This window comes from Oncorhynchus gorbuscha, unplaced genomic scaffold (assembly GCF_021184085.1).
Source record: "Oncorhynchus gorbuscha isolate QuinsamMale2020 ecotype Even-year unplaced genomic scaffold, OgorEven_v1.0 Un_scaffold_1150, whole genome shotgun sequence".
NCBI classification, from domain to species: Eukaryota; Metazoa; Chordata; class Actinopteri; order Salmoniformes; family Salmonidae; genus Oncorhynchus; species Oncorhynchus gorbuscha.
In genome coordinates, this window is record NW_025746016.1 from 10166 (window position 1) to 35954 (window position 25789).

General features: G+C 33.1%; 1 pseudogene; it reads left to right on the top strand.

Annotated features, from left to right (window-relative positions):
- The first annotated feature begins 596 nt into the window (after positions 1 to 596).
- The window catches only part of LOC124021627, a 41185-nt pseudogene continuing 15992 nt past the window's right edge, over positions 597 to 25789 (top strand).

A 25789-nucleotide genomic window follows, 5' to 3' on the forward strand; every position in this document is an offset into this window, starting at 1 on the left:
TACCTGGCCATGCATGTAGATCTTCACCTACCTGGCCATGCATGTAGATCTTCACCTACCTGGTGAGGCAGGTAGATCTTCACCTACCTGGTGATGCAGGTAGATCTTCACCTACCTGGTGGGCAGGTAGATCTCTCACCTACCTGGTGATGCAGGTGATCTTCACCTACCTGGTGAGGCAGGTAGATCTTCACCTACCTGGTGAGGCAGGTAGATCTTCACCTACCTGGTGAGGCAGGTAGATCTTCACCTACCTGGCCCTGCAGAGATATTCACCTACCTGGTGATGCAGGTAGATCTTCACCTCCTGGTGAGGCAGGTAGATCTTCACCTACCTGGTGATAAATTGGTATTATGGATCAGATAACAGTGGAAACCTCAGTTGAATGTGTTGTATTGTAAAGTGTGATTGTAATGTTGTCTGGTCGGTCAGTGGAAGATCTTGGACCACGCCAAAGGATTTCTGAAAGAGCAGGAAGCCACCTGAGCAGACTGATGCTACTGAAAGGTGAGAGGAGCCCGATGCCCTTTTGATGTGTACAGAAAAGCTCTGTGATTAAAGGGGCACGGTTTCTTATTGACCGACATGTGTTTAGGGATATTCCTCGGGAACAAGACGGGCCGTGCAGCTGGAGGAAGTGAGGGCAGAGTACCGGAGGCTGCAGTCACACAGCAGGTACACTACACCATTGACATGTTCACCAGGAACCCACTGTTCCTACACCAGTCAGTTAAGAACTAATTCTTATTTACAATGACGGCCTACCGGGGAACAGTGGGTTAACTGGTCTAGGAACAGTGGGTTAACTGGTCTAGGAACAGTGGGTTAACTGGTCTAGGAACAGTGGGTTAACTGGTCTAGGAACAGGGGGTTAACTGGTCTAGGAACAGGGGTTAACTGGTCTAGGAACAGTGGGTTAACTGGTCTAGGAACAGTGGGTTAACTGGTCAGGAACAGGGGTTAACTGGTCTAGGAACAGGGGTTAACTGGTCTAGGAACAGTGGGTTAACTGGTCTAGGAACAGGGGGTTAACTGGTCTAGGAACAGTGGGTTAACTGGTCTAGGAACAGGGGTTAACTGGTCTAGGAACAGTGGGTTAACTGGTCTAGGAACAGTGGTTAACTGGTCTAGGAACGGTGGGTTAACTGGTCTAGGAACAGTGGGTTAACTGGTCTAGGAACAGTGGGTTAACTGGTCTATGAACAGTGGGTTAACTGGTCTAGGAACAGTGGGTTAACTGTCTTGTTCAGGGGCAGAACGACAGATTTTTACTTTGTCAGCTTGGGGATTTGATCCAGCAACCTTTCGGTTACTAGTCCAACGCTCAAACCACTAGGCTACCTGCTGGTTACTAGTCCAACGCTCTAACCACTAGGCTACCTGCCGCCCCCATAGATACTGGTGCAAAGCCTAGGTAGCCTAGCGGGTTAAGAGCATTGGGCCAGTAACTGAAAGGTTGTTGGTTTGAATCCCCGAGCTGACAAGGTGGGGGAGAAAACCTTCCGTTCTGCCGTTGAGCGAGGCAGTTAACAACAGCAGCTCCCAGGGCCCCGATGACGTGGGTTAAGGCAGTTAACAACAGCAGCCCCTGGGCCCTGATGACGTGGGTTAAGGCAGTTAACAGCAGCAGCTCCCCAGGGGCCCCGATGACGTGGGTTAAGGCAGTTAAGGCAGTTAACAACAGCAGCTCCCAGGGCCCGATGACGTGGGTTAAGGCAGTTAACAGCAGCTCCCAGGGCCCCGATGACGGGGTTAAGGCAGTTAACAACAGCAGCTCCCTGGGCCCCGATGACGTGGTCAAGGCAGTTAACAACAGCAGCTCCCTGGGCCCCGATGACGTGGGTTAAGGCAGTTAACAACAGCAGCTCCCAGGGCCCCGATGACGTGGGTTAGAGGCAGTTAAGGCAGTTAACAACAGCAGCTCCCTGGGCCCCGATGGCGTGGGTTAAGGCAGTTAAGGCAGTTAACAACAGCAGCTCCCCTGGGCCCCGATGATGGGTTAAGGTAGTTAACAACAGCAGCTCCCTGGGCCCCGATGACGTGGGTCAAGGCAGTTAACAACAGCAGCTCCCAGGGCCCGATGACGTGGGTTAAGGCAGTTAAGGCAGTTAACAACAGCAGCTCCCTGGGCCCCGATGGCGTGGGTTAAGGCAGTTAACAACAGCAGCTCCCAGGGCCCGGGCGACGTGGGTCAAGGCAGTTAACAACAGCAGCTCCCAGGGCCCCGATGACGTGGGTTAAGGCAGTTAACAGCAGGGCCCCGATGACGTGGGTTAAGGCAGTTAACAACAGCAGCTCCCTGGGCCCCGGCGACGTGGGTTAAGGCAGTTAACAACAGCAGCTCCTGGGCCCCAATGACGGGTTAAGGCAGTTAACAGCAGCAGGGCCCCGATGACGTGGGTTAAGGCAGTTAACAACAGCAGCTCCCTGGGCCCCGATGACGTGGGTTAAGGCAGTTAACAACAGCAGCTCCCTGGGCCCGATGACGTGGGTTAAGGCAGTTAACAGCAGCTCCCAGGGCCCCGATGACGTGGGTTCTGGCAGCCCACTGCCCCTCTCTGAGTCAGAGGGGTTTGTGGGTAAAAAGCTGAAGACACATTTCAGTGACTAGGTATCCCCTTTCCCTAAGTACAGCGTGCCACCTGCAGTTAGTACAGATTACCACTGGGGGCAGCATCTACCCACATGTTATTGATCATCTACCCATGTTATTGATCATTTACAGCTGTTTATATACATCTACCCATGTTATTGATCATCTACTCATGTTATTGATCATCTACCCATGTTATTGATCATCTACCCATGTTATTGGTCATCTACCCATGTTATTGGTCATCTACCCATGTTATTGATCATCTACTCATGTTATTGATCATCTACCCATGTTATTGATCATCTACCCATGTTATTGATCATCTACCCATGTTATTGATCAACTGCCCATGTTATTGATCATCTACCCATGTTATTGATCATCTACCCATGTTATTGATCAACTGCCCATGTTATTGATCAACTGCCCATGTTATTGGTCATCTACCCATGTTATTGATCATCTACCCATGTTATTGATCATCTACCCATGTTATTGATCATCTACCCATGTTATTGATCATCTACAGTTGTTTATAGACATCTACCCATGTTATTGATCATCTATCCATGTTATTGATCATCTACCCATGTTATTGATCATCTACCCATGTTATGTATCATCTACCCATGTTATTGATCATCTACAGTTGTTTATAGACATCTACCCATGTTATTGATCATCTACCCATGTTATTGATCATCTATCCATGTTATTGGTCATCTACCCATGTTATTGATCATCTATCCATGTTATTGGTCATCTACCCATGTTATTGATCATCTACCCTTGTTATTGATCAACTACCCATGTTATTGGTCATCTACCCATGTTATTGGTCATCTACCCATGTTATTGGTCACCTACCCATGTTATTGGTCACCTACCCATGTTATTGATCATCTATCCATGTTATTGATCATCTACAGTTGTTTATAGACATCTACCCATGTTATTGATCATCTATCCATGTTATTGATCATCTACCCTTGTTATTGATCAACTACCCATGTTATTGGTCACCTACCCATGTTATTGATCATCTATCCATGTTATTGATCATCTACAGTTGTTTATAGACATCTATCCATGTTATTGATCATCTACCCATGTTATTGATCATCTACCCATGTTATTGATCATCTACCCATGTTATTGATCATCTACAGTTGTTTATAGACATCTACCCATGTTATTGATCATCTACCCATGTTATTGATCATCTATCCATGTTATTGATCATCTATCCATGTTATTGATCATCTATCCATGTTATTGATCATCTACAGTTGTTTATAGACATCTATCCATGTTATTGATCATCTACAGTTGTTTATAGACATCTATCCATGTTATTGATCATCTATCCATGTTATTGATCATCTATCCATGTTATTGATCATCTATCCATGTTATTGATCATCTACAGTTGTTTATAGACATCTACCCATGTTATTGATCATCTACCCATGTTATTGGTCATCTACCCATGTTATTGATCATCTACAGTTGTTTATATACAACACTATGTAAAATCAATTTCTATTGTTATTGTAGATGTCAATTAGCTTTTTTTCAGTCTTGCATTAAAAACGTGTTCCCTCCCCCTCCTCCTCCTCCCTTTCCCCCCCCCTTTCCCCCCTTCTCCCCTCCCTCCCTCCTCCCCCCCTTAGCTCCCTGCGCTCCAGAAGACCTGGTGGCCACAGACGTCATGGCGGAGCTGACGGAGAGGACCTGACTGAGACCAGTGAGGAAGACTCTGCGGAGGAGACTCTGGATGACTCCGCCCCTCTCAGACCTCCATCAACTCTCTCACCAACATCCTGGAGTTTGAAGGGTGGGGGCCCCGCCAGGGTTAACAGTAGAGAACAGCAACATCGCTAGCCTATGGCAATCTACTATAGGAGAAAAGTTTAGGCCACCTATTCTATTGGTCAGCTTGTCGAGAAAGAAATAGCCTGTGACAAACAGACTCTGGGACAGTTTTGGGACGATAGATCCCAGATTCATACGACCAATAGGCCTAGGATTTATATATATAAGAAATATATATATATTTATATAAATAAATAAATATATATAAATATATATAAATATATAAATAAATATAAATATATAAATATATATAAATACATATAAATATATATAAATAAATATATATAATTAAATATATATAAATATATAAATAAATATAAATATATAAATACATATATATAAATATCTATAAATAAATATATAAAAATAAATATATATATAAATAAATATATATAAATAAATTTAAATAAATATATATAAATAAATATAAATATATATAAATAAATATATATAAATATCTATAAATAAATATATATAAATAAATATAAAATAAATATATGTATAGAAATAAATATATAAAAATAAATTTAAATAATTAAATAAATTAATAATTAATTCAATTAACAATTAAATATATATAAATATAAATATATAAATACATATAAATAAATATCTATAAATAAATATATAAAAATAAATATATAAATAAATAAATTTAAATAAATATATATAAATAAATATAAATATATAAATAAATATATAGAAATATAAATAAATATATATAGAAATATATATAAATAAATATATATAAATAAATATAAATTAATATAAATAAATAAATATAAATAAATAATTACATACAGTCAATTAGTATTTGGTAGCATTGCCTTTAAATTGTTTAACTTGGGTCAAAAGTTTCAGGTAGCCTTCCACAAGCTTCCCAGAATAAGTTGGGTGAATTTTGTCCCATTCCTCCTGACAGAGCTGGTGTAACTGAGTCAGGTTTGTAGGCCTCCTTGTTCGCACACACTTTTTTCAGTTCTGCCCACAAATGTTCTATGGGATTGAGGTCAGGCTTTGTGATGGCCACTCCAATACCTTGACTTTGTTGTCTTTAAGCCATTTTGCCTCAACTTATGCTTGGGGTCGTTTGTCCATCTGGAAGACTCATTTGCGACTGCCTTAACTTCAGTCAACAGGTATTTCCATCAGTGTGGAGGCTATACAGCTGACCAGTCAACTGGTATTTCCATCAGTGTAGAGGCTATACAGCTGACCAGTCAACTGGTATTTCCATCAGTGTAGAGGCTATACAACTGACCAGTCAACTGGTATTTCCATCAGTGTAGAGGCTATACAGCTGACCAGTCAACTGGTATTTCCATCAGTGTAGAGGCTATACAACTGACCAGTCAACTGGTATTTCCATCAGTGTGGAGGCTATACAGCTGACCAGTCAACTGGTATTTCCATCAGTGTAGAGGCTATACAGCTGACCAGTCAACTGGTATTTCCATCAGTGTAGAGGCTATACAGCTGACCAGTCAACTGGTATTTCCATCAGTGTAGAGGCTATACAGCTGACCCTCAGTGTAGAGGCTATACAGCTGACCAGTCAACTGGTATTTCCATCAGTGTAGAGGCTATACAGCTGACCCTCAGTGTAGAGGCTATACAGCTGACCAGTCAACTGGTATTTCCATCAGTGTAGAGGCTATACAGCTGACCAGTCAACTGGTATTTCCATCAGTGTAGAGGCTATACAGCTGACCAGTCAACTGGTATTTCCATCAGTGTAGAGGCTATACAGCTGACCAGTCAACTGGTATTTCCATCAGTGTAGAGGCTATACAGCTGACCAGTCAACTGGTATTTTTGTTTATAGACCAATTTATTGACAGTCTGATTATAGACCAACCTATTGACAGTCTGATTATATAATAATATAATATATAATTTTGTCCCTGCCTTCATCTCAGTTGAAGCTACTCCCAAAATCCAAATGAAACTGAAGTCATATTTTTTATTAACAATCTGCCAGAATTTCAGCCTTGTCTGGTTGCTTCTATTAGATGTCTCCGTTGAGATGTTTTAACTGTCCATAGTGCGTTGACTTAGTGCTCTCCTGGCCTGTGACTGGGGATCAAGGATTCAGCACGAGGGGATTTATAGCTGGATTTATAGCTCTCCCCATCACCCTCTCTCTCCCCATCACCCCCTCTCTCTCCCCATCACCCTCTCTCTCCCCCATCACCCTCTCTCTCTCCCCATAACCCTCTCTCCTCCCCATCACCCTCTCTCTCCCCCATCACCCTCTCTCTCTCCCCATCACCCTCTCTCTCCATAACCCTCTCTCTCCCCATCACCCTCTCTCTCCCCCATCACCCTCTCTCTCCCCCATAACCCTCTCTCCCCCCCATAACCCTCTCTCTCCCCCATCACCCTCTCTCTCCCCATCACCCTCTCTCTCTCCCCATCACCCTCTCTCTCTCCCCATCACCCTCTCTCTCCCCATCACCCCCTCTCCCCATCACCCTCTCTCTCTCCCCCATCACCCTCTCTCTCCCCCCATCACCCTCTCTCTCTCCCCATCACCCTCTCTCTCTCCTATCACCCTCTCTCTCTCCCCATCACCCTCTCTCTCTCCCCATCACCTCTCTCTCTCCCCATCACCCTCTCTCTCTCCCCCATCACCCCTCTCTTCCCCCATCACCCTCTCTCTCTCCCCATAACCCTCTCTCTCCCATCCCTATCTCTCTCTCTCGCCATCACCCTCTCTCACCCCCTTCACCCTCTCTCTCCCATCACCCTCTCTCTCTCCCCATCACCCTCTCTCTCCCCCCATCACCCTCTCTCTCCCCCATCACCCCTCTCTCTCCCCATCACCCTCTCTCTCTCCCCATCACCCTCTCTCTCTCCCCATAACCCTCTCTCTCCCCATCCCTATCTCTCTCTCTCGCCATCACCCTCTCTCACCCCCTTCACCCTCTCTCCCCCATCACCCTCTCTCTCTCTCCCCATCACCCTCTCTCTCCCCCATCACCCTCTCTCTCTCTCCCATCACCCTCTCTCTCTCCCCACCCTCTCTCTCCCCCATCACCCTCTCTCTCCCCCATCCCTCTCTCTCCCATCCCTATCTATCTCTCCCCATCCCCTCTCTCTCTCCCCATCCCCCTCTCTCTCCCCCCCATCCCTATCTATCTCTCTCCCCAATCACCCTCACTCACTCCCCATCCTCTTTCTCTCCCATCCCTATCTATCTCTCTCCCCAATCACCTCACTCACTTCCCATCCTCTCTCTCCCCATCCCTATCTATCTCTCCCCCAATCACCCTCTTTCTCACTCACTCCCCATCCCTATCTATCTCTCTCCCAATCACCCTCTCTCTCTCCCCATCACTCTCTCTCCCCATCACTCTCTCTCCCCATCTCTATTTCTCCCCAGGTACTTGTTGTTCTACAGACAGACACTGGAGAAGTTGGTTTGTAGCGGTGTGCTGAGCCCGGGACAGACTGGTCTGGCTGTAGTATCTGAAGCTATCTCAGGCCTGTGGGATAGCTTCTCTCCAGAGCGCCGGGCAGCCTACCAGACCTGTCCCCCCAGCAGAGCACCCTGGGCTGGGAAGGGCCGCCAGAGACACCCTCTAATCCTGTTCTAGACACCCACCTCCACCTCACGCTCCAGCCCTCCACTCAGGCAAACAGCCAGGGAGCCTCATCTCCTTCTAGCTATGAAGAGGTGGGTACAGCTTTCCTTAATCCATTATTTAATCAATTATAATGAATTATTTAATTGATTACTGGATTTTAATTGATTTGGCCAAGTGGCGCGGCGGTCTAAGGCATTGCATCTCCGTGCTAGAGGCGTCACTACAGACCCTGGTTCGATCCCCAGCCCGGTTTCTCGAAGATCACTCCCGAGACCCATCCGCTGTTGGCCATTGACTTGTCGTTCCCACCAGCCATCCACACACGCTGTCATCAAATGGACTCACGGTAGCTACTAGTTCCGACTGAGCTCAATCGTCATGAAACGCAAATACAAGCGATGAGTTTCTCTCTCTTAGTGTCACCGCAAACGTTGAGGAATAAACGGGAGCGCCCACAATGGGAAGTGCTGAGTAATGAGTCTCTGAAAACCAACTAATTAATAAAACGACACGTCCTGATCAAACACAGTGTGACGGTAAACCCAGGGAGGTCTTTCAGAGCAGGATGCTTCTGGGAAACGATGCTTCTGGGAAACGGTGCTTCTGGGAAACAGTCCTTCTGGGAAACAGTCCTTCTGGGAAACGGTCCTTCTGGGAAACGGTAGTTCTGGGAAACAGTAGTTCTGGGAAACAGTCCTTCTGGGAAACGCTCCTTCTGGGAAACGCTCCTTCTGGGAAACGCTCCTTCTGGGAAACGGTCCTTCTGGGAAACGGTCCTTCTGGGAGACGGTCCTTCTGGGAGACGGTCCTTCTGGGAGACGGTGCTTCTGGGAAACGCTCCTTCTGGGAAACGCTCCTTCTGGGAAACGGTCCTTCTGGGAAACGGTCCTTCTGGGAAACAGTGCTTCTGGGAAACAGTAGTTCTGGGAAACAGTAGTTCTGGGAAACAGTCCTTCTGGGAAACAGTAGTTCTGGGAAACGGTGCTTCTGGGAAACGGTGGTTCTGGGAAATGGTGCTTCTGGGAAACAGTGCTTTGACAGTGGATAGTAGTAGATGTTTCTCTTTCTAACAATCCCCTGGCCTTGTACACAGCTAATAGCTGACTGAGAACCCACTCACACAGTTCTGGCTGGTTCATATACCACAGGAAGTGGTATCCTGTCTGACTGAGAACCTACTCACACAGTTCTGGGTTGTTCCTCTACAGCAGGAAGTGGTCTCCTGTCTGACTGAGAACCCACTCACACAGTTCTGGGTTGTTCATCTCCAACAGGAAGTGGTCTCCTGTCTGACTGAGAACCCACTCACACAGTTCTGGGCTGTTCATCACCAACAGGAAGTGGTCTCATGCCTGACTGAGGAAGCAGTAAATGTTCTGGTCCAGGTTGGCACCACGTACCCGTGTCAGTCCGGATTCTCAACTCTGGCGGCGTACTTAAGAAAAAAAAACAAGTACAGAAACAGACTCAATGCCGAGTATCACCTCTGTCTGAAATGTATCACCTCTGAGTCTAAACCCTGAGCCCAGAATAGATATATAATAATAATATAATATATGCCATTTAGCAGACGCTTTTATCCAAAGCGACTTACAGTCATGTGTGCATACATTCTACGTATGGGTGGTCCCGGGATCGAACCCAATACCCTGGCGTTACAAGCGCCATGCTCTACCAACTGAGCTACACAGGACCAGATGGGTTTGTTGAAAACTTCAACCTGTGGGATTTAATCAATCGGTTTGTTCATGTTCAGAATAATATATTTTTAACACCACCAGTTCCAACTTAGACAGATAATGAGTGTTTTTAACGAGGAGCAATGCTGCCCTACCAAGCAACAAGGCACTAACTGCTCGTTTGGTCTAAAAAAATGAGTTCGTGTCATGTTTTGCTACATTGAAATACAAGTTTAATCACGTGGACAAGTATCCTGCCTCAGATGTGAGTCAGGAGAAAATGAAAATGGTAACAGTAACTGGATAGAGATACTATGAATAGATAGAGATACTATGAATAGATAGAGATACTATGAATAGATATGAATAGATAGAGATACTATGAATAGATATGAATAGATAGAAGATATGAATAGATAGAGATACTATGAATAGATAGAATAGATGAATAGATAGAGATACTATGAATAGATAGAGATACTATGAATAGATAGAGATACTATGAATGAATAATAGATAGAGATACTATGAATAGATAGAGATACTATGATAGATAGAGATACTATGAATAGATAGAGATACTATGAATAGATAGAGATACTGAATAGATAGAGATACTATGAATAGATATGAATAGATAGAGATACTATGAATAGATATGAATACTATGAATAGATAGATATATGAATAGATAGAGATACTATGAATAGATAGAGATACTATGAATAGATATGAATAGATAGAGATACTATGAATAGATATGAATAGATAGAGATACTATGAATAGATAGAGATACTATGAATAGATAGAGATACTATGAATAGATATGAATAGATAGAGATACTATGAATAGATAGAGATACTATGAATAGATAGAGATACTATGAATAGATAGAGATACTATGAATAGATAGAGATACTATGAATAGATAGAGATACTATGAATAGATATGAATAGATAGAGATACTATGAATAGATAGAATACTATGAATAGATATGAATAGATAGAGATACTATGAATAGATATGAATAGATAGAGATACTATGAATAGATATGAATAGATAGAGATACTATGAATAGATAGAGATACTATGAATAGATATGAATATACTATGAATAGATAGAGATACTATGAATAGATATGAATAGATAGAATACTAATAGATATGAATAGATAGAGATACTATGAATAGATATGAATAGATAGAGATACTATGAATAGATAGAGATACTATGAATAGATAGAGATACTATGAATAGATATGAATAGATAGAGATACTATGAATAGATAGAGATACTATGAATAGATATGAATAGATAGAGATACTATGAATAGATATGAATAATAGATAGAGATACTATGAATAGATATATGAATAGATAGAGATACTATGAATAGATATGAATAGATAGAGATACTATGAATAGATAGAGATACTATGAATAGATAGAGATACTATGAATAGATAGAGATACTATGAATAGATACTATGAATAGATAGAGATACTATGAATAGATATGAATAGATAGAGATACTATGAATAGATAGAGATACTATGAATAGATAGAGATACTATGAATAGATAGAGATACTATGAATAGATAGAGATACTATGAATAGATATGAATAGATAGAGATACTATGAATAGATAGAGATACTATGAATAGATAGATACTATGAATAGATAGAGATACTATGAATAGATATGAATAGATAGAGATACTATGAATAGATAGAGATACTATGAATAGATATGAATAGATAGAGATACTATGAATAGATATGAATAGATAGAGATACTATGAATAGATAGAGATACTATGAATAGATAGAGATACTATGAATAGATATGAATAGATAGAGATACTATGAATAGATAGAGATACTATGAATAGATATGAATAGATAGAGATACTATGAATAGATATGAATAGATAGAGATACTATGAATAGATATGAATAGATAGAGATACTATGAATAGATATGAATAGATAGAGATACTATGAATAGATAGAGATACTATGAATAGATATGAATAGATAGAATAGATAGAGATACTATGAATAGATAGAGATACTATGAATAATAGATAGAGATACTATGAATAGATATGAATAGATAGAGATACTATGAATAGATAGAGATACTATGAATAGATAGAGATACTATGAATAGATAGAGATACTATGAATAGATAGAGATACTATGAATAGATAGAGATACTATGAATAGATAGAGATACTATGAATAGATAGAGATACTATGAATAGATATGAATAGATAGAGATACTATGAATAGATAGAGAATAGAATAGATAGATACTAATAGAATAGATACTATGAATAGATAGAGATACTATGAATAGATAGAGATACTATGAATAGATATGAATAGATAGAGATACTATGAATAGATATGAATAGATAGAGATACTATGAATAGATAGAGATACTATGAATAGATAGAGATACTATGAATAGATAGAGATACTATGAATAGATATGAATAGATAGAGATACTATGAATAGATAGAGATACTATGAATAGATATGAATAGATAGAATAGATATGAATAGATAGAGATACTATGAATAGATAGAGATACTATGAATAGATAGAGATACTATGAATAGATAGAGATACTATGAATAGATAGAGATACTATGAATAGATAGAGATACTATGAATAGATAGAGATACTATGAATAGATAGAGATACTATGAATAGATAGAGATACTATGAATAGATATGAATAGATAGAGATACTATGAATAGATATGAATAGATAGAGATACTATGAATAGATAGAGATACTATGAATAGATATGAATAGATAGAATAGATAGAGATAGATATGAATAGATAGAGATACTATGAATAGATATGAATAGATAGAGATACTATGAATAGATAGAGATACTATGAATAGATAGAGATACTATGAATAGATATGAATAGATAGAGATACTATGAATAGATATGAATAGATAGAGATACTATGAATAGATATGAATAGATAGAGATACTATGAATAGATAGAGATACTATGAATAGATAGAGATACTATGAATAGATAGAGATACTATGAATAGATAGAGATACTATGAATAGATATGAATAGATACTATGAATAGATATGAATAGATAGAGATACTATGAATAGATATGAATAGATAGAGATACTATGAATAGATAGATACTATGAATAGATAGAGATACTATGAATAGATATGAATAGATAGAGATACTATGAATAGATATGAATAGATAGAGATACTATGAATAGATAGATACTATGAATAGATAGAGATACTATGAATAGATAGAGATACTATGAATAGATATGAATAGATAGAGATACTATGAATAGATAGAGATACTATGAATAGATAGAGATACTATGAATAGATAGAGATACTATGAATAGATAGAGATACTATGAATAGATATGAATAGATAGAGATACTATGAATAGATAGAGATACTATGAATAGATAGAATAGATAGAGATACTATGAATAGATAGAGATACTATGAATAGATAGAGATAGATAGAGATATATGAATAGATAGAGATACTATGAATAGATAGAGATACTATGAATAGATAGAGATACTATGAATAGATAGAGATACTATGAATAGATAGAGATACTATGAATAGATAGAGATACTATGAATAGATAGAGATACTATGAATAGATATGAATAGATAGAGATACTATGAATAGATAGAGATACTATGAATAGATGAATAGATATGAATAGATAGAGATACTATGAATAGATAGAGATACTATGAATAGATATATGAATAGATATGAATAGATAGAATACTATGAATAGATAGAGATACTATGAATAGATAGAGATACTATGAATAGATATGAATAGATAGAATAGATATGAATAGATAGAGATACTATGAATAGATAGAGATACTATGAATAGATAGAGATACTATGAATAGAGATATGAATAGATAGAGATACTATGAATAGATAGAGATACTATGAATAGATAGAGATACTATGAATAGATATGAATAGATAGAGATACTATGAATAGATAGATACTATGAATAGATAGAGATACTATGAATAGATAGAGATACTATGAATAGATAGAGATACTATGAATAGATATACTATGAATAGATAGAGATACTATGAATAGATATGAATAGATAGAGATACTATGAATAGATAGAGATACTATGAATAGATAGAGATACTATGAATAGATAGAGATACTATGAATAGATAGATAATAGATAGAGATACTATGAATAGATAGAGATACTATGAATAGATAGAGATGAATAGATAGAGATACTATGAATAGATATGACTATGAATAGATAGAGATACTATGAATAGATAGAGATACTATGAATAGATATGAATAGATAGAGATACTATGAATAGATAGAGATACTATGAATAGATAGAGATACTATGAATAGATAGAGATACTATGAATAGATATGAATAGATAGAGATACTATGAATAGATAGAGATACTATGAATAGATATGAATAGATAGAGATACTATGAATAGATATGAATAGATAGAGATACTATGAATAGATAGAGATACTATGAATAGATATGAATAGATAGAGATACTATGAATAGATATGAATAGATAGAGATACTATGAATAGATAGAGATACTATGAATAGATAGAGATACTATGAATAGATATGAATAGATAGAGATACTATGAATAGATATGAATAGATAGAGATACTATGAATAGATATGAATAGATAGAGATACTATGAATAGATATGAATAGATAGAGATACTATGAATAGATAGAGATACTATGAATAGATAGAGATACTATGAATAGATAGAGATACTATGAATAGATAGAGATACTATGAATAGATAGAGATACTATGAATAGATATGAATAGATAGAGATACTATGAATAGATATGAATAGATAGAGATACTATGAATAGATATGAATAGATAGAGATACTATGAATAGATATGAATAGATAGAGATACTATGAATAGATAGATACTATGAATAGATAGAGATACTATGAATAGATAGAGATACTATGAATAGATAGAGATACTATGAATAGATATGAATAGATAGAGATACTAATAGATAGAGATACTATGAATAGATATGAATAGATAGAGATACTATGAATAGATAGAGATAGAATAGATAGAATAGATGAATACTATGAATAGATAGAGATACTATGAATAGATAGAGATACTATGAATAGATATACTATGAATAGATATGAATAGATAGAGATACTATGAATAGATAGAGAATAGATAGATACTATGAATAGATAGAGATACTATGAATAGATAGAGATACTATGAATAGATAGAGATACTACTATGAATAGATAGAGATACTAGATAGAGATACTATGAATAGATAGAGATACTATGAATAGATAGAGATACTATGAATAGATATGAATAGATAGAGATAGATATGAATAGATAGAGATACTATGAATAGATATGAATAGATAGAGATACTATGAATAGATAGAGATACTATGAATAGATATACTATGAATAGATAGAGATACTATGAATAGATATGAATAGATAGAGATACTATGAATAGATAGAGATACTATGAATAGAATAGATAGAGATACTATGAATAGATAGAGATACTATGAATAGATAGAATAGATAGAGAATAGATAGAATAGATATGAATAGATAGAGATACTATGAATAGATAGAGATACTATGAATAGATAGAGATACTATGAATAGATAGATACTATGAATAGATAGAGATACTATGAATAGATATACTATGAATAGATAGAGATACTATGAATAGATAGAGATACTATGAATAGATAGAGATACTATGAATAGATAGAGATACTATGAATAGATATGAATAGATAGAGATACTATGAATAGATATGAATAGATAGAGATACTATGAATAGATAGAGATACTATGAATAGATAGAGATACTATGAATAGATAGAGATACTATGAATAGATATGAATAGATAGAGATACTATGAATAGATAGAGATAGATGAATAGATATGAATAGATAGAGATACTATGAATAGATAGAGATACTATGAATAGATAGAGATACTATGAATAGATAGAGATACTATGAATAGATATGAATAGATAGAGATACTATGAATAGATAGAGATACTATGAATAGATAGAGATACTATGAATAGATAGAGATACTATGAATAGATATGAATAGATAGAGATACTAATAGATATAGAATAGATAGAGATACTATGAATAGATATGAATAGATAGACTATGAATAGATAGAATATATATGAATAGATAGAGATACTATGAATAGATAGAGATACTATGAATAGATAGAGATACTATGAATAGATATGAATAGATAGAGATACTATGAATAGATATGAATAGATAGAGATACTATGAATAGATAGAGATACTATGAATAGATAGAGATACTATGAATAGATATGAATAGATAGAGATACTATGAATAGATACTATGAATAGATAGAGATACTATGAATAGATATGAATAGATAGAGATACTATGAATAGATAGAGATAGATATGAATAGATAGAGATACTATGAATAGATAGAGATACTATGAATAATAGATACTATGAATAGATATGAATAGATAGAGATACTATGAATAGATATGAATAGATAGAGATACTATGAATAGATATGAATAGATAGAGATACTATGAATAGATATGAATAGATAGAGATACTATGAATAGATATGAATAGATAGAGATACTATGAATAGATATACTATGAATAGATAGAGATACTATGATAGATATGAATAGATAGAGATACTATGAATAGATAGAGATACTATGAATAGATAGAGATACTATGAATAGATAGAGATACTATGAATAGATAGAGATACTATGAATAGATATGAATAGATAGAGATACTATGAATAGATAGAGATACTATGAATAGATAGAGATACTATGAATAGATAGAGATACTATGAATAGATAGAGATACTATGAATAGATATGAGATACTATGAATAGATAGAGATACTATGAATAGATAGAGATACTATGAATAGATAGATAGATACTATGAATAGATATGAATAGATAGAGATACTATGAATAGATATGAATAGATAGAGATACTATGAATAGATAGAGATACTATGAATAGATAGAGATACTATGAATAGATAGAATACTATGAATAGATAGAGATACTATGAATAGATAGAGATACTATGAATAGATAGAGAATATGAATAGATAGATACTATGAATAGATAGAATAATAGATAGAATAGATAGAGATACTATGAATAGATAGAGATACTATGAATAGATAGAGATACTATGAATAGATAGAGATACTATGAATAGATAGAGATACTATGAATAGATAGAGATACTATGAATAGATAGAGATACTATGAATAGATAGAGATACTATGAATAGATAGAGATACTATGAATAGATATATGAATAGATAGAGATACTATGAATAGATAGAGATACTATGAATAGATAGAGATACTATGAATAGATATGAATAGATAGAGATACTATGAATAGATATGAATAGATAGAGATACTATGAATAGATAGAGATACTATGAATAGATAGAGATACTATGAATAGATATGAATAGATATGAATACTATGAATAGATAGAGATACTATGAATAGATATGAATAGATAGAGATACTATGAATAGATAGAATACTATGAATATACTATGAATAGATAGAGATACTATGAATAGATAGAGATACTATGAATAGATAGAGATACTATGAATAGATATGAATAGATAGAGATACTATGAATAGATATGAATAGATAGAGATACTATGAATAGATAGAGATACTATGAATAGATATGAATAGATAGAGATACTATGAATAGATAGAGATACTATGAATAGATAGAGATACTATGAATAGATAGAGATACTATGATAGATAGATAGATACTATGAATAGATAGAGATACTATGAATAGATAGAGATACTATGAATAGATAGAGATACTATGAATAGATAGAGATACTATGAATAGATAGAGATACTATGAATAGATAGAGATACTATGAATAGATATGAATAGATAGAGATACTATGAATAGATATGAATAGATAGAGATACTATGAATAGATAGAGATACTATGAATAGATAGAATATATACTATGAATAGATAGAGATACTATGAATAGATAGAGATACTATGAATAGATAGAGATACTATGAATAGATAGAGATACTATGAATAGATATGAATAGATAGAGATACTATGAATAGATATGAATAGATAGAGATACTATGAATAGAGATACTATGAATAGATAGAGATACTATGAATAGATAGAGATACTATGAATAGATAGAGATACTATGAATAGATATGAATAGATAGAGATACTATGAATAGATAGAATAGATAGAGATACTATGAATAGAGATACTATGAATAGATATGAATAGATAGAGATACTATGAATAGATAGAGATACTATGAATAGATAGAGATACTATGAATAGATAGAGATACTATGAATAGATAGAGATACTATGAATAGATAGATACTATGAATAGATATGAATAGATAGAGATACTATGAATAGATAGAGATACTATGAATAGATAGAGATACTATGAATAGATAGAGATACTATGAATAGATAGAGATACTATGAATAGATAGAGATACTATGAATAGATAGAGATACTATGAATAGATAGAGATACTATGAATAGATAGAGATACTATGAATAGATATGAATAGATAGAGATACTATGAATAGATATGAATAGATAGAGATACTATGAATAGAGATACTATGAATAGATAGAGATACTATGAATAGATAGAGATACTATGAATAGATAGAGATAGAGATACTATGAATAGATAGAGATACTATGAATAGATAGAGATACTATGAATAGATAGAGATACTATGAATAGATATGAATAGATAGAGATACTATGAATAGATATGAATAGATAGAGATACTATGAATAGATAGAGATACTATGAATAGATAGAGATACTATGAATAGATAGAGATACTATGAATAGATATGAATAGATAGAGATACTATGAATAGATATGAATAGATAGAGATACTATGAATAGATATGAATAGATAGAGATACTATGAATAGATAGAATAGATAGAGATACTATGAATAGATAGAATAGATACTATGAATAGATAGAGATACTGAATAGAATAGATAGAGATACTATGAATAGATATGAATAGATAGAGATACTATGAATAGATAGAGATACTATGAATAGATAGAGATACTATGAATAGATATGAATAGATAGAGATACTATGAATAGATAGAGATACTATGAATAGATAGAATAGATACTATGAATAGATAGAATAGATAGAGATACTATGAATAGATAGAGATACTATGAATAGATAGAATACTATGAATAGATAGAGATACTATGAATAGATAGAGATACTATGAATAGATAGAGATACTATGATATGAATAGATAGAGATACTATGAATAGATATGAATAGATAGAGATACTATGAATAGATAGAGATACTATGAATAGATAGAGATACTATGAATAGATATGAATAGATAGAGATACTATGAATAGATAGAATAGATAGAGATACTATGAATAGATATGAATAGATAGAGATACTATGAATAGATAGAGATACTATGAATAGATAGATACTATGAATAGATATGAATAGATAGAGATACTATGAATAGATAGAGATACTATGAATAGATAGAATACTATGAATAGATAGAGATACTATGAATAGATAGAGATACTATGAATAGATATGAATAGATAGAGATACTATGAATAGATATGAATAGATAGAGATACTATGAATAGATAGAGATACTATGAATAGATATGAATAGATAGAGATACTATGAATAGATAGAGATACTATGAATAGATAGAGATGAATAGATAGAGATACTATGAATAGAGATACTATGAATAGATAGAGATACTATGAATAGATAGAGATACTATGAATAGATAGAGATACTATGAATAGATAGAGATACTATGAATAGATAGAGATACTATGAATAGATATGAATAGATAGAGATACTATGAATAGATAGAGATACTATGAATAGATAGAGATACTATGAATAGATAGAATAGATAGAGATACTATGAATAGATAGAGATACTATGAATAGATAGAGATACTATGAATAGATAGAGATACTAATAGAGATACTATGAATAGATAGAGATACTATGAATAGATAGAGATACTATGAATAGATAGAGATACTATGAATAGATAGAGATACTATGAATAGATAGAGATACTATGAATAGATAGAGATACTATGAATAGATATGAATAGATAGAGATACTATGAATAGATAGAGATACTATGAATAGATAGAGATACTATGAATAGATAGAGATACTATGAATAGATAGAGATACTATGAATAGATAGAGATACTATGAATAGATAGAGATACTATGAATAGATATGAGATACTATGAATAGATATACTAATAGATAGAGATACTATGAATAGATAGAGATACTATGAATAGATAGAGATACTATGAATAGATAGAGATACTATGAATAGATAGAGATACTATGAATAGATATGAATAGATAGAGATACTATGAATAGATATGAATAGATAGAGATACTATGAATAGATAGAGATACTATGAATAGATAGAGATACTATGAATAGATAGAGATACTATGAATAGATATGAATAGATAGAGATACTATGAATAGATATGAATAGATAGAGATACTATGAATAGATAGAGATACTATGAATAGATATGAATAGATAGAGATACTATGAATAGATAGAGATACTATGAATAGATAGAGATACTATGAATAGATAGAGATACTATGAATAGATAGAGATACTATGAATAGATAGAGATACTATGAATAGATAGAGATACTATGAATAGATAGAGATACTATGAATAGAGATACTATGAATAGATAGAGATACTATGAATAGATAGAGATACTATGAATAGATATGAATAGATAGAGATACTATGAATAGATAGAGATACTATGAATAGATAGAGATACTATGAATAGATAGAGATACTATGAATAGATAGAGATACTATGAATAGATAGAGATACTATGAATAGATAGAGATACTAATGAATAGATAGAGATATGAATAGATAGAGATACTATGAATAGATAGAGATACTATGAATAGATAGAGATACTATGAATAGATAGAATAGATAGAGATACTATGAATAGATATGAATAGATAGAGATACTATGAATAGATAGAGATACTATGAATAGATAGAGATACTATGAATAGATAGAGATACTATGAATAGATATGAATAGATAGAGATACTATGAATAGATAGAGATACTATGAATAGATAGAGATACTATGAATAGATAGAGATACTATGAATAGATAGAGATACTATGAATAGATAGAATAGATAGAGATACTATGAATAGATAGAGATACTATGAATAGATAGAGATACTATGAATAGATAGAGATACTATGAATAGATATGAATAGATAGAGATACTATGAATAGATAGAGATACTATGAATAGATATGAATAGATAGAGATACTATGAATAGATATGAATAGATAGAGATAATATGAATAGATAGAGATACTATGAATAGATAGAGATACTATGAATAGATAGAGATACTATGAATAGATATGAATAGATAGAGATACTATGAATAGATATGAATAGATAGAGATACTATGATTAGATATGAATAGATAGAGATACTATGAATAGATAGAGATACTATGAATAGATAGAGATACTATGAATAGATAGAGATACTATGAATAGATATGAATAGATAGAGATACTATGAATAGATATGAATAGATAGAGATACTATGAATAGATAGAGATACTATGAATAGATATGAATAGATAGAGATACTATGAATAGATAGAGATACTATGAATAGATAGAGATACTATGAATAGATAGAGATACTATGAATAGATAGAGATACTATGAATAGATATGAATAGATAGAGATACTATGAATAGATAGAGATACTATGAATAGATAGAGATACTATGAATAGATAGAGATACTATGAATAGATAGAGATACTATGAATAGATATGAATAGATAGAGATACTATGAATAGATAGAGATACTATGAATAGATATGAATAGATAGAGATGCTATGAATAGATATGAATAGATAGAGATACTATGAATAGATAGAGATACTATGAATAGATAGATATACTATGAATAGATAGAGATACTATGAATGGATATGAATAGATAGAGATGCTATGAATAGATATGAATAGATAGAGATACTATGAATAGATATGAATAGATAGAGATGCTATGAATAGATATGAATAGATAGAGATACTATGAATAGATAGAGATACTATGAATAGATAGATATACTATGAATAGATAGAGATACTATGAATGGATAGAGATACTATGAATAGATATGAATAGATAGAGATACTATGAATAGATAGAGATACTATGAATAGATAGAGATACTATGAATAGATATGAATAGATAGAGATACTATGAATAGATAGAGATACTATGAATAGATAGAGATACTATGAATAGATAGAGATACTATGAATAGATAGAGATACTATGAATAGATAGAGATACTATGAATAGATATGAATAGATAGAGATACTATGAATAGATAGAGATACTATGAATAGATAGAGATACTATGAATAGATAGAGATACTATGAATAGATATGAATAGATAGAGATGCTATGAATAGATATGAATAGATAGAGATACTATGAATAGATAGAGATACTATGAATAGATAGATATACTATGAATAGATAGAGATACTATGAATAGATATGAATAGATAGAGATACTATGAATAGATATGAATAGATAGAGATGCTATGAATAGATATGAATAGATAGAGATACTATGAATAGATAGAGATACTATGAATAGATAGAGATACTATGAATAGATATGAATAGATAGAGATACTATGAATAGATAGAGATACTATGAATAGATAGAGATACTATGAATAGATATGAATAGATAGAGATACTATGAATAGATATGAATAGATAGAGATACTATGAATAGATATGAATAGATAGAGATACTATGAATAGATATGAATAGATAGAGATACTATGAATAGATATGAATAGATAGAGATACTATGATTAGATATGAATAGATAGAGATACTATGAATAGATAGAGATACTATGAATAGATAGAGATACTATGAATAGATATGAATAGATAGAGATACTATGAATAGATAGAGATACTATGAATAGATATGAATAGATAGAGATACTATGAATAGATATGAATAGATAGAGATACTATGAATAGATAGAGATACTATGAATAGATATGAATAGATAGAGATACTATGAATAGATAGAGATACTATGAATAGATAGAGATACTATGAATAGATAGAGATACTATGAATAGATAGAGATACTATGAATAGATAGAGATACTATGAATAGATAGAGATACTATGAATAGATACTATGAATAGATAGAGATACTATGAATAGATATGAATAGATAGAGATACTATGAATAGATATGAATGGATAGAGATACTATGAATAGATATGAATAGATAGAGATACTATGAATAGATATGAATAGATAGAGATACTATGAATAGATAGAGATACTATGAATAGATAGAGATACTATGAATAGATATGAATAGATAGAGATACTATGAATAGATAGAGATACTATGAATAGATATGAATAGATAGAGATACTATGAATAGATAGAGATACTATGAATAGATAGAGATACTATGAATAGATATGAATAGATAGAGATACTATGAATAGATATGAATGGATAGAGATACTATGAATAGATATGAATAGATAGAGATACTATGAATAGATAGAGATACTATGAATAGATATGAATAGATAGAGATACTATGAATAGATATGAATAGATAGAGATACTATGAATAGATAGAGATACTATGAATAGATATGAATAGATAGAGATACTATGAATAGATAGAGATACTATGAATAGATAGAGATACTATGAATAGATATGAATAGATAGAGATACTATGAATAGATAGAGATACTATGAATAGATAGAGATACTATGAATAGATAGAGATACTATGAATAGATAGAGATACTATGAATAGATAGAGATACTATGAATAGATAGAGATACTATGAATAGATATGAATAGATAGAGATACTATGAATAGATAGAGATACTATGAATAGATAGAGATACTATGAATAGATAGAGATACTATGAATAGATAGAGATACTATGAATAGATAGAGATACTATGAATAGATAGAGATACTATGAATAGATAGAGATACTATGAATAGATAGAGATACTATGAATAGATAGAGATACTATGAATAGATAGAGATACTGTGAATAGATAGAGATACTGTGAATAGATATGAATAGATAGAGATACTATGAATAGATAGAGATACTATGAATAGATAGAGATACTATGAATAGATAGAGATACTATGAATAGATAGAGATACTATGAATAGATAGAGATACTGTGAATAGATAGAGATACTGTGAATAGATATGAATAGATAGAGATACTATGAATAGATATGAATAGATAGAGATACTATGAATAGATAGAGATACTATGAATAGATAGAGATACTATGAATAGATAGAGATACTATGAATAGATATGAATAGATAGAGATACTATGAATAGATATGAATAGATAGAGATACTATGAATAGATAGAGATACTATGAATAGATATGAATAGATAGAGATACTATGATTAGATATGAATAGATAGAGATACTATGAATAGATAGAGATACTATGAATAGATAGAGATACTATGAATAGATAGAGATACTATGAATAGATATGAATAGATAGAGATACTATGAATAGATATGAATAGATAGAGATACTATGAATAGATAGAGATACTATGAATAGATATGAATAGATAGAGATACTATGAATAGATAGAGATACTATGAATAGATAGAGATACTATGAATAGATAGAGATACTATGAATAGATAGAGATACTATGAATAGATATGAATAGATAGAGATACTATGAATAGATATGAATAGATAGAGATACTATGAATAGATAGAGATACTATGAATAGATATGAATAGATAGAGATACTATGAATAGATAGAGATACTATGAATAGATAGAGATACTATGAATAGATAGAGATACTATGAATAGATAGAGATACTATGAATAGATATGAATAGATAGAGATACTATGAATAGATAGAGATACTATGAATAGATAGAGATACTATGAATAGATAGAGATACTATGAATAGATATGAATAGATAGAGATACTATGAATAGATAGAGATACTATGAATAGATATGAATAGATAGAGATACTATGAATAGATATGAATAGATAGAGATACTATGAATAGATATGAATAGATAGAGATACTATGAATAGATAGAGATACTATGAATAGATAGAGATACTATGAATAGATATGAATAGATAGAGATACTATGAATAGATAGAGATACTATGAATAGATAGAGATACTATGAATAGATAGAGATACTATGAATAGATAGAGATACTATGAATAGATATGAATAGATAGAGATACTATGAATAGATATGAATAGATAGAGATACTATGAATAGATAGAGATACTATGAATAGATAGAGATACTATGAATAGATAGAGATACTATGATTAGATATGAATAGATAGAGATACTATGAATAGATATGAATAGATAGAGATACTATGATTAGATATGAATAGATAGAGATACTATGAATAGATAGAGATACTATGATTAGATATGAATAGATAGAGATACTATGAATAGATATGAATAGATAGAGATACTATGAATAGATAGAGATACTATGAATAGATAG